This window comes from Gymnodraco acuticeps, unplaced genomic scaffold (genome assembly GCF_902827175.1).
Source record: "Gymnodraco acuticeps unplaced genomic scaffold, fGymAcu1.1, whole genome shotgun sequence".
Classification (NCBI taxonomy): domain Eukaryota; kingdom Metazoa; phylum Chordata; class Actinopteri; order Perciformes; family Bathydraconidae; genus Gymnodraco; species Gymnodraco acuticeps.
This window is the reverse complement of record NW_022991125.1, coordinates 237134-249480: the sequence shown is the minus strand read 5'-3', so window position 1 is coordinate 249480 and position 12347 is coordinate 237134. Positions and strand designations below refer to the sequence as shown.

At 41.0% G+C, this 12347-nt stretch overlaps 1 pseudogene; it reads right to left on the bottom strand.

Moving 5' to 3' along the window:
- The window catches only part of LOC117560314, a 33210-nt pseudogene that overhangs the window by 9627 nt on the left and 11236 nt on the right, over nucleotides 1-12347 (bottom strand).

Genomic DNA, 12347 nt, shown 5'->3' with positions numbered 1-12347 from the left:
GGACTGGACGAGAACGACCCTGAAGACATCCTTACAGCAGACTACTCGGAAGCGGCTGTCAGCGGGCTGGGGGACTTGTCGAGGCAGCAGAGGAGTCTACTTCTCTCTGATCAGTTCCACCCGTGAAGGGAAAGCCGCATATCCCCCTCCCTATCAGATGCCCTTGTTGGCTATTCCTCTGAGGGGGGGGGCTGATGATTCACCACACAAGGGGACTGCTTTCTAGCACTCAGGTTGTCCCTCTCATGGTTCCTTCACTGCCATGGAAAGTGGTGTTCTGTTCCCAAAGGTTTCAAGTACTTTAGGCCTCAGTTTCTGATAGATTTATACAATATTGGGGGACAGACACAGTAGAAAAGAATGATAGTAGATATGTTTCAAAATGCCTTGTGTAAGTTTATCTCTTGAGAATGAGATAAAAAGGGGGAATGTGGAGAATTGAAGATTATATTCATCTTAATGTCACCCATATATAAGAGGTGTGTTGCATCATGTTATCACTAATATAGGTGTGGTTTTATACATTCCTGTGGGAAATAAGGAGCAGGTTTGCAGGACAGGAGACTAGAGGGGGGAGGGGAGCAGAGAAAGAAGTCGGAAGAATGTGTGTGTGTGAAAGCAACAGAATGAGACAGCGAACACCAGATGTGTTTGTTTTGCTTCAAACTGGAACCGGATCATCTCGGCTGGCGCGCGCTGATACGCTACGACACGCCCATCGTTTGTAAATGGGCCAATAGATTACCTGTATGAGAGGACCATGCACACAGCTCCTCCTGTTGTTTTTAGAATATCTCCTGTTGAGTCCTTGTGTTCGTTCTCTTTTCTCCTGCCGTCAAGACGATGAGGTTCTCCCGGCATTTGGACCAGAGCAGGGGGTGGGCCTACCCCTTTGAGAAGTGTATTGTATTCTTACCTTTTATCATTAAAACAGATTATTGTTTAACCCTGTATCTGGTGCTTTGAATTCCTTCCTTTATGATTTTACAAGATGCTCACCAAACGAACACGCGGAGCCGAGGTGGGCCTTAAACCACTAAGACTCCAACATCTCAAGTCCCTTCTCAAGTCACCTCTCGAGTCCCCTCTCGAGTTCCCTCTCGAGTTCCCTCTCAAGTCCCCTCTCAAGTCCCTTCTCGAGTCTCCTCTCGAGCCGGAACCATGGTTTCTCACGGTCAGTTTTTGTGTTATTGTTTTTCCTGTGCCACCGTTTTGATTTATGCCATGTTTTTGTCATCAGCTTTTAAATAAAGCTCGCTTTTGGTTTCTAAACCTTTTTTCAGTTTTTTTGTAGTCTGCATTTGGGTCCTAGATTTTTCCGCGATCTTAACAGTGATCATAACAAAAGATGTTCCCAAAAGGTCTTATACTGAATGCAAGCTACAGTACCGTACTGCTTTGAGAGATTGTTATGCTCAGCAACTCCAAATATCACCCAGTAATAAAACAAGGCTATGGTTTCGTAATCAAAGAATATATTTATTAGTTAGAGCACTTAAAGGTGGGGTAGGTAATTTTGGAGAAACCAGCTCGAGTGCGCTAGAATTTGAAAATACACAGCCGGAAAAAATCTGCCACTTCCTCACAGAGCCCCTCCTCCAACACACACGAATGACCATGACCAATGGGGGCACGAGATAAGTTTGTGCACGAGATGGAAGGCTGACAGGCAGGTAGGCCATCCAGTTATTTTAGCCGGGCCGGCTCAGATGATTGGTCGTGCTTTTTACAGCGCCACGGCTTCCAGAGATGACATTTTATTATGGATTTGTTGTCAAAGCGCTTCAGATATTCATTGCTATCGGATGTTAAGAGCATTCCATGGAATATAACAAAAAGTGTATCTCGAGCCGGTTTCTCAAACTTACCTACCCCACCTTTTAATAGAATGTGTTAATCAAAGAATGATGCATTTCTACAAACAAAAACAACATAATTAAAACATTTAAACAAACTACTAAAAGTAGATGAACTATATTATTCAAAAGTGTACAGTAACTTCTGATAATAACACAGAGGAAATAAACGAGGCATCTGTCAGAGAAGAAAGAGAGAGAGAGAGTAGAGAGAGAGAGAGAGAGAGAGAAGAGAGGAGAGAGAGAGAGATAGCAGCGAGGAGGTAGAGAGTATAAGAGAGAGATAGAGTGAGCTGCGCTATATCTTATCTAGTATCGAGCGTATATTCTCTCTCGATCTCTCTCTCTCTCTATCTCTCTCTCTCTTCTCTCTCTCTCTCTCTCTCTCTCTCTCTCTCGACAGCCTTCAGTATCAGGGTTAGTTCCAATGAATCCCTTGGGTTCTAATGTTCATGTACCGTTTTGCTTCCTTGCAATGCTGAATAATCGATTGAAACAATCTAACGGTACTTAAACTTAACGTTAGCTTGTTCTAGCTAACAACACCTGCACGGCACCGTTATTTATCTGTGGGTTTTTTTGTAATGACGAATGAAGTTGGATGTTGTGGTGGTCGTGTCACTGATCTTTATGCTGCAGACCCTGCATACCGCTGTTCTCTTCTTATTAGCATCATCGACAAAATAATCCTCGAATCCAAACTTGAGTATTTGTGGAGTAACGCTAGCCGCTGCCATGTTAACTGACACTCCTGCCTACTAGTGGGTTGCCAGGTTTGCACGCATGGCGATATAATCACCCAATCACATTTCAAAAAAACTAAATGTAATATCTCAATACAAAAACAAATGCAAATATTTAATTTGAAAAATTCAAGTCCTTTCAAGTCATCTGTCTCAAGCTTAAGTCAAGTCTCAAGTCATGAATTCCAAGTCAAGTCTTTTATCAATGTTAGTCAAGCAAGTCTCAAGTCCAAAAATATGCGACTCGAGTCGGAGTCAAGTCATGTGACTCGAGTCCCCACCTCTGGTTATACAACAGCAAATGCACTACAGTGCATCAATAAAATATAAATATACATGCCTTGATGATGTCATTCTTAATATAGCCTTCTTTTAAATAGTTGTCAAGCTTAATAATAAAATCAGATAATTTCAAATGTGTCCGGTAAATTGAAATGTTACTGGTCATGTTGACCGGCAAGTTGTTTTTTTTCAATGGAAACTGTGGTGGGAATGCTAGTAAATAGTGCTATGACATGAAGTGACACTAGCCTCTTTGAGTGGAAAACTTTCTCTTAGTTTTCTTAGCGTCTAGAGTTCTAACGCAGCGGTCCCCAATATTCTTTGCACCATGGACCGGTTTCACTGAAGACAATATTTTCACGGACCGACCTTCCAGGTGCTGTACCTAAATAAACTTCCCAGTACAATCACTTTTATAGCCCCTATAAAGTGAAAGACGTTTCTAACGTATTGTTAAAAGCACGAAAAGCTGAATCCCGAGTCACTTTCCCTCTCCATTAATTTCACTTGAGCCGAGAGTTGGAGATCAGAGGCGGGGATTAAGGGAAAACTCAAGTGTGCATGCTCTATGAGCAAAAGGCCCCGTATGTTCCGGGTACGTTTTGGGCTTTTTGCATCACTGAGCAACTTTCATAGTAATGAAAGATGACCCGCCTCCGACTCTGTATCCAGTTTTCTATGCTGAACCCACTTCATGAGAACTCCATCTGCTGATAAAAACCATGAAATGCAGGTAAAAGCTTAGAAAGGAGCTAGTGAGTGGACCTGGGGTTGAGAGGTTTTTGTCAAAGTAATTATCACAAGTTAGATAATGGACTAAGTAAATGACACAGTAAAAATATTAATGTTTAGAGTTGCATAAATGTTAATATATCTATATAAGTGAATATATGTATACACTTACTGTTGTTGTCTCCTCCTGTGTTAACCAGCATGTGTTTGGTATTGTCCAGGTGTCCATCATTGATCTCCGGGTTTATCCCCAGTAGATGGCACATCAGAGCGTACACGTCAACCAGGTCGATGGGATCTACCACCCTGTTTTTCTGAAAGTCAGGCCCCACCACCCTGAACAAGGCTTTCATTTCCATGGCTTCATTATCAAAGCCGTGGTCTCATTTGACGTAGTGTAGAGGTAAAAACTAGATGGACAGAGAAATCAGACATTCCATGAGAAACATAGTCATATAATAACTTTCATTGACTTTCTTTAACAACAAATAGTAAAGTTAAATCCTTCTAGCACAGAAAGATTAAATACACTGTTGAACTCTGGACCCACTTAATATAGCAGGGGTATTCAACAAAAATGTAAAGAGGTCCATTCAGAGAAAATCTGCCTCAAGCTAAGGTCCGAAACATCATAATGTCTAACTTGCGTTATGAGCAGGTGTGTATATATATTGAAGTAGCCTATGTATTTCACTTTTCTTTGTGGCTGATGATAGGTATTTGCTTTATTTTGTCACAAAGCTCTTCTTTTTGTTTTCCCTCAAGTAAGGTTTCAGCTACTGCACTCATGCACTCATTGACAGCCCCTCCATGAGTAAATGCTTTTGTGTCCTCTGAGGGAACACTCATTAGCGCGTTGTTGGGCAGTGAATGAATGGGTCAAGATCCTGGTGAATTTATTATATAGAGTGGCGAAGTCACGCCCATGTGACCTTATTTCGGAAAAATTATGTATTGAAGTCAATGGAGAGAGAACTTATCTTTCGATCCCGTTTAAATTGTGCCACGAATTACACATATGATGTTTGTCAATCTTTAAAAAATAATAATTTCCCTGTCAAAAAAGTCACAGTTTGTCGTAAAACTGTTGAAATATAAGACTATGAAAAATATGCAACTAGAAAGACTACAAATCCCATCATAACTGTTGGAGCACCACCCAATGAAGGTTCACCTCTGCTCCGCGCGTCCCTTGATGACCGATGAGCTAGTCAAATTACAAAAGAAGGAACTCAAAGCACCAGGATAGAGGTTAAACAATAATCTGTTTTTACTGGTAGAAAATAACAATACACAATACAGAACACTCTGGAACAGCACCAAATACAGAGTGCTCCGGGCTCAATTCCTACCACCGTGTGATATACGTACAGCCAGTCAGGAAGAGAGCACCGAGCATAAGAATGTTACAGCTTAAATACAAATTCTGTGGGAGGAATTGTATTGGTTGCTCCTCCCCAGCTATTTGTTATTGGCGATTTCACTTCTGGGCGAGCTAGCCAGTGAGTTGGTTGTTTTCCATTGGTCGGTTTCACTTCTGAGCAAGCCCAAGACAGTGAGCTGGTAGTTCTCCATTGGCCAGTTTCACTTCTGGGCGAGCCCCTAGGCAATGAGTCAGCAGTTTGTTGATTCCATCTCCTTACAGTGTGTGTGTGTGTGTGTGTGTGTGTGGGTGTGTGTGTGTGTGTGTGTGTGTGTGTGTGTTTGTCCCTCTGCCCTTAGGCAGATCCCACAGTCATGCTTTGGAGTAGTAGAATTTTACAGACAGAGGACTCTTTAACAGAACGCACACATCTTATCATGTAGCTTATCACACAAATGTCACATGTTTTCCCTTCTGAAAATGAAAGCTATGCTTGTATAGATTTAACCGTGATCATCTCATGACATCTTTAGGATTAGTTAACTAACAAAGGTTAACTGTCCTCATACCCTCAGGCCTTCTTTGAACTTCCTTCCACCCGAAGTCAGCTCACTTAGAATCAGAAGGACCATTGTCTCTCTAACTTGTGTGTGACCCAATTCAGTAACACACATCTTATGGAATATCAGGTGACATAAAAATGAATATACCAGAATTACACTGTATTAAACTTCCTGCTATAACACGTTATTTTAATACTTCATAACTGATGTCACAATTGTTTTCCTCTGCTAAATATAAGAGATAGATAAGATAACTTTAACAATCTGTTCTACTTCATGCTATCTGAATATATGGTTGACATTAAACCTTAAAATATCAGGCAGACAGTTCAGAGAGAATCAAAGGAAGGCAGGCAGGCAGGCAACTTTCAGTTCAGACTTGAGTGGGTATGTTTGCTCTAAAAAGCTCTGTTTTCACTGTCCACTTTTATCTTTTAATTAATGTGTACTTATTTCTCTCTCCCTTTATCGCTCACTCTTCTCTCCGTCTGTGTTTCTCTCCCTGTATCGCTAACTTGTCTCTCTGTCTGTGTTTCTCTCCCTGTTTGCCGCTCACTTGTCTCTTCGTCTGCGTTGGTTGAAATAGAAGCGCCCCGACAACATTACAAATCCCTTAATAATGTATTGATTATAGTTCCGGGTCCGTATAGACCTGCGTCTGGGTCCCTATTCGGACCGCAGTCAGCATGTTAGTGACCTATGGACTTTAGGCCTAATGCACACAATTCTGTATTTCCTCACCCCATTGACAACGTATCCAGGGTCAGCGATGAGAATGATCGGCAGAAGTCGAGGATGGTTACCGTAGTGCAGTCTAGCTGGCATCTCCTCCTTTTTATACACATGAAGGTGAGGGTGACTTCCTTTCAGAGCCTTGTAGACCTTCTCCAGCATCCCCTCTTTAGGAAGCAGCATCCCAAGAGGACCATAATCCAACAGTTGGAACTGGATATCCTTGAAACTGAAGCCAGGGATTTTAGAGAGGATAATCTTATTAACTTGTCCATCCCGTAGAATTGTCGTCATCCCGTGGTCGGCAGTGATGATAATATTGAGCCGGTCAGTAAGGCCATGTTCTTGGACCTTGTCCCGGATGTAGCCCACTGTACAGTCTACTTGCTGAATCATCTCAAGGCGTTCTGGGGAATCTGGTCCATATTTGTGCCCAATCAAATCTGGTTCTCCGAAGTACAAGGAGACAAAGTCCAGATCCTGTTGGTGGAACCATTCTCCAATCACCTTGTCAATGTTCAGCCTCCAATCGGTCTCATTTGAATGATCATAGAAACCAGATTCCACTTGTCTAACCCCCACAGTCTCCCCTCTGTAGGTGGCTGCTGTTCCAGGGAAATGCAGAGAACCTGCTTTTAGACCCTGGAAGAATAAAAAAACAATTGAGTTCAGACGGATATACTCTGGTGACCACATCATAAAATTCAAAACTATATATAGATAATAAATATAATACATTGAGGTACCAAATTAGATAAACTAAACAGATCTAAATTACCTGTCTCTGTGCTGTTATCCAGATGGGTAAACTGCCGTTGTCCCAATAGGAATCAACAAACTGAGCCTCGTAGTACTGTTTCTTCTGCTGAGTGGTAGTGTTGAACCAGATGTTGTGGATTACTCCGTGGTTCTCAACGGAACGCCCTGCAGAGAAGTAACAATAACAAGTAAAAACACTTGTACTGTACTAGTTCAACCTTTTAGTACTGAACAAACAATGAAAAACACGTTTAACAACACGGGCTTGAAGACTGTACATTCCTGTACTCTGATTTTATGTGACAGTAGCAAATGTTTTGAGAGGTTGGATGTGTTGCCGCCTTTCTCAGAAATAAACTTCTTGCAGTGGTTCCAGACCCCACCATTCAGACTGGCAGTCATATGCAGCCACTAGGGATGGGTAACATTAAGGTTTTAACGGTACTACTTATCGATACCGCTTATCGACCCGGTCCTTTAACGGTACTCTATCGGTTCTGTTGAAGGGAAAAAAAGCAACTAAACAAATAGTCAGTGGCGAGCCGTCAGGGCCCTCTAGGCCCTCTGTGAGGGCCTAAGATATTCTACAAAATAATATTTGAAAACATTAAAACAAAAAAAACATTTTTTTTTAAATATTTTTTTTTATATATGTTTTTGTTGTTACATTTTTCATTAGTTTTACCAAAATAACTTGATTTAATTGTATTTAAAATAACATTTTCAAATAAATAAATCCTTCGAATCTGCCTTTTCAGTTTCTGTTGGAATGTGAAGGGTTAAATGCCGTCTCTGCGAGTTATGTGAAGACGGGAGAGCTTGTTGGTCCCTCTCTACATTCACAGAGGGCCAGCTATAGTAACTCAACGAGAGAGTAATGTCAAATGACAGTACAATTGACCAATCATATCTTCCCTCTAAATGGGCGGGCTTTATTTTCGCGGACTTTATGACAAGTTCCGCCCGCTGTGAGGTCTATGCAAGTGGTGCAGTGACGCTTCACGGCGAAATTGACATCGTAATTTCGACGGTTTGGATGTGAGTTTAAGGATATTAAGCCTCACTTTAAAATAAAAAAAATTAGAGTATCGAAAACCGGATCTGATTACGGTACGGTATACCGTAGCCGCCAGTAACTGGTATTTTGGTAATACGGGGTACCGGTATGCACCCTGAAGTAAAGTGTTACAGCAGAAGGTTTAATACAGCGTATTTCTGGTATATTCATTTTATTCTGATATATAAGAAGTGTGTTAAATTTGAATGGCAGAAAGTCTTGTTGCAGTTTCTAGATATCAAGAGGGGCCCTGCCCTGAATCTCTTTGTTAATCATCAATGGTTTTTGCAATTAACAGGGGAACTCCAAGAGAGATCTTCCTCAGATATAATCCAGTTGAAGTCTTGTTGGTTAATGAATCATTTCCTGCAAGGCTCACAAAGAGGGCCTGAGGGTATGGGAACAGTTAACTTTTCTTGGTTGACTGATCCTGGGGAGGTCATGGGAAAAGGACCGTTAAAACCTATCCAAGCATAGCTTTCAGAGAGGAAAGCAGGTGACATTTGTGTGGAGGGCTGCATAATGAAATGAGTGTGTGTTCTCTATATATGTTTATGTAAGAGTTCTACTATTTCACTGCTTGAGAGCAGAGGTAATGTTTTCCTCGTTATTATTGATATTAAGGTCATTTACATGTATTGCTTGTATTGGCCAACTATAAACAGCTATATTTTAGACATATCTACTGCGTGTGGGTTAAACTGATGGGGGAGGGGGAGCAGAGAGGGAAGTCTATGCAGAAAATGTGTGTGTGCAGGAATGTGAGACAACGGACACCAGATGTGTTTGTTTTGCCCTCAAACTGAAGAGACTCTTTTTCCTTTCTGCCTCCTGGCTGGCTCGTGCTGATTCGCTGCGACAGGCTGTCGTTTTTATATCGCCCAATAGATGACCTGTATGGGAGGAGCATCCACACAGCTCCTCCCGTTGTTCTTACAATATCTCCTGTTGAGTCCTTGTGTCCGGTCTCTTTCCTCCTGCCGTCAAGATGATGAGATCTCCCGGCATTAGGACCAGAGCAGGGGTGGGCCTACCCCTTTTAAAAGTGTATTGTATTCTTACCTTTTATCATTAAAACAGATTATTGTTTAACCCTGTATCTGGTGCTCTGAATTCCTTCCTTTTATAACTCTGACCCAGCTCATCAAAAGGACACGTGGAGCCGAGGTGGGTTTCAGACCACACCTTGCTCCAACAACCCCTACTCTCCAGTACAGTGTTAACTCTGAGTGTTAGCGATGCTTGCTAATGTAAACAAAGACCATTTAACTTCCAAAACACGTCGCACATTGTTTCTGATATAGCAACGTTTCTGATAGGGCCATGAGTGTAAAACCAGCCCACATCATAATATCGGCAGCAAATCTGGATCAGCTCCGTTGATCCGAGGGAGGAGGAAAAGAGAGAGGGTTTTATTTTCTGACACTTGGTGAGTTCCCTCACACACCGGGGACACATTTATATTTATAAAGGACATAAAAAAAGTGCATTTTGCGTGATAAGAGACCTTTAAGACAGGATTTTACTTTACACTTTTACTTACATGAACCGACTGTGTATCATACTGGACGGCCTTGCCAAGCTAGGTTTATTTTTAGCCAGACCAGGCTAGCTGATCACTTTAAATAGACTCTTCTTGTAGCATACCTTTATGTGGTTAACTGACCGGATGACATGGAGATGGTAAATAACTATCCATAGACATTGCTTTAATTTCAGATGAGACAACTTTATTGACTTAAAGGTCTCCTATTATGCTATTTCTAGGTATATATTATGGGTCTTAGATATATAAAAATATATAAAAACATGTCTATGATGTGTTTTACTCAAAATACCAAACGGATCATGCATTTTAGACATCCCTCATATCCCTCTATAGAGAACCGCAGTGACGCATCCTAAAACCCGGAAGTAACTTAGCATTTTTACCACTTCCGGTTCCTTCGTCAAAAAGCATTGCATTTTCTCCATAGGGTTTTGGAAAATAGCTGGAAATAAGGTCTGTGGTTGACACAAATTGAAGAGATAGATCACGTTTTGTTCTACGACATTAAATACATCAGCAGTGACCCCACTGATGATTTTTGAAGAGTTTACGTGTCTGAAAAACGATGGTTGTTAACAAGTGGCTGAATAGGACTACAGAAGTTGTCAAGGCCGTTGTACGTCATTACGCCGAACACGTAAACACTCCCGCTAAGTTCGTTTTCCCCTGTGTTCTGCTTGAAAGCAAGTACCTGCCTATCTTTAGTATATTTAGTATCTGTATATCTATATCTGACCATTATAATCTGTATTTGAAATTGTCGTTTTTAACACCGTCGTTTTACAAATTATAGAATAATTAATTACCAGTGTTTTCCAATTTTACTCGGCAGTTCGTTTCGTTAGCTAAAACTAGCGCTTCTACAGTAGTTATCTACGCAATGGTTTGTTGCTTTGCTCCGGGTTGCAGCCACAGGTCTTCGCATGAAACGTGCTTGTTCTATCGTTTCCCGGCTAATGTTTTCCAAAGGGGAGTATGGATTCGTGCTATTAGGTAAGCTGACGTTACATTTTTGTCCATGTCACGGTGACATTTAAATGATGGGTAGTGACTGTATCGTCATTTAAGAGATGGCGCTGCTGAAAAGACCGCAACATAAGTAAAGATAATGAATAAATCCTATTAAAACCTGTGTGGCTTTTATGATAAGTCAAATTAGTACAAGCAGCATAACGTTTCACCATGTAACTAAAGATTGTAGTCAGGGAAATCAGTTTGACATATTGAACTAATAACAAATCACCTCTGGCTGGCAGAGAACTCTCTGCTCCATAGCTTCTCTTGGACGTAAAATCACATGTACATTTTACATTTATATTCTATTTAATATTCCATCCCTCACATACTTTTGTATATATAATAACTTATATTTTCTTTTTCTTTTTATGCTGCTGCAACACAAACATTTCCCAAATTGGGATCAATAAAGTAATATCTTAATTAAGAAATATAACTATTATAATTAGTGTAGCAGCTGACACCTATTTTCAATATGGATTAATCTAACATTTATTTCTTTAGTTCAATTTTGATCTATAAAAATGTCAATAGTGAAAATGTTCACGAGACTTATCAAAGTGCAAGGTTATATCTTTAGTTGTTTTGTTTTAGCCTATGTCTTAATGGTCTTATATGTGACTTCCATGAAACTAATATTTTATATCTTCCCAACAGACGAGCTGACAGGAAGCCCAATACCTGTTCCCGCATCTGCAGCTGTCATTTTCCTTTACAAAAGAGAAAAAGGCGTGTTTCATTTGAAGCACAGAATGTAGAAGAGCCAACTGTCTGAGAGGGATAATTGATGGAATGGAGGAAGAAGCTGCGTGTCTAATGACTGAGGAGGAAGCAGGTCCATCAACACATGAAGATCCTCAACCACTATCTGAGAATGCCGAGGAGCAAGCAACCACAGTAGAAGAAAAACTTCAGCCTCAGCAAAGACACATAATGCAGCTAGAGATCCAGATAGAGGAGTCCAAGGCAAAGCAGAGTTACTGCCGTGACAAGTATTCTGCCTCTCAGCTGAGTGAAAAGGTTCTTCGGATGGAGACAGGATTGCCAGATAGAGACACTGAATGTGTCTATCTGGCAATCCTGATGGAGACACATTCAGTGCTGTGTGTGAGTATGTTGCTCGTTTTGAGGGTTCCATTACATACCCAGAAGGCAGTGGCGGCCGGCCCATAGGGGCGCTAGGTGCGCCGCCCCACCTCTTCCCACATACAAAAATATATATAACAAATTAAATTAAATTAAAAAAAATTATTTTTATTTTTTATTTTTTTTAAATATATATATTTTATATTTTTATTTTTATGAATGTTGGAGTCTACCGGACCAGGTCCGTCCTCCGCGCAGATCGTTTGGATATGGCTAGAGCGGGGTCGCTGTCCGGATCTGCCGATGACCGTTTCTTAGTTCTGAGGGAAAAGGAATTGTGTCCTAGACACTATTCTCTGTTAGCTGTACAAAACTAGACTTTGCACTCCAATGGATTGTTTCTTCAAATAAGCACTTTATTACACAGTTCAACAAAGATACATCAATCTGATACTATACCACAAAGCGCCTTGGACTCCTTCTTGAGTTCTCACCGTGACAAGCTCGTCAGTGTAAGATCCCAGTTGAAGAGAGCCTCGAGTACTGAATACATCCTGCTTATATACTGTTCCTAGCGGAGCCCCCACCTTCGCTGCTTTCTTGTGGTG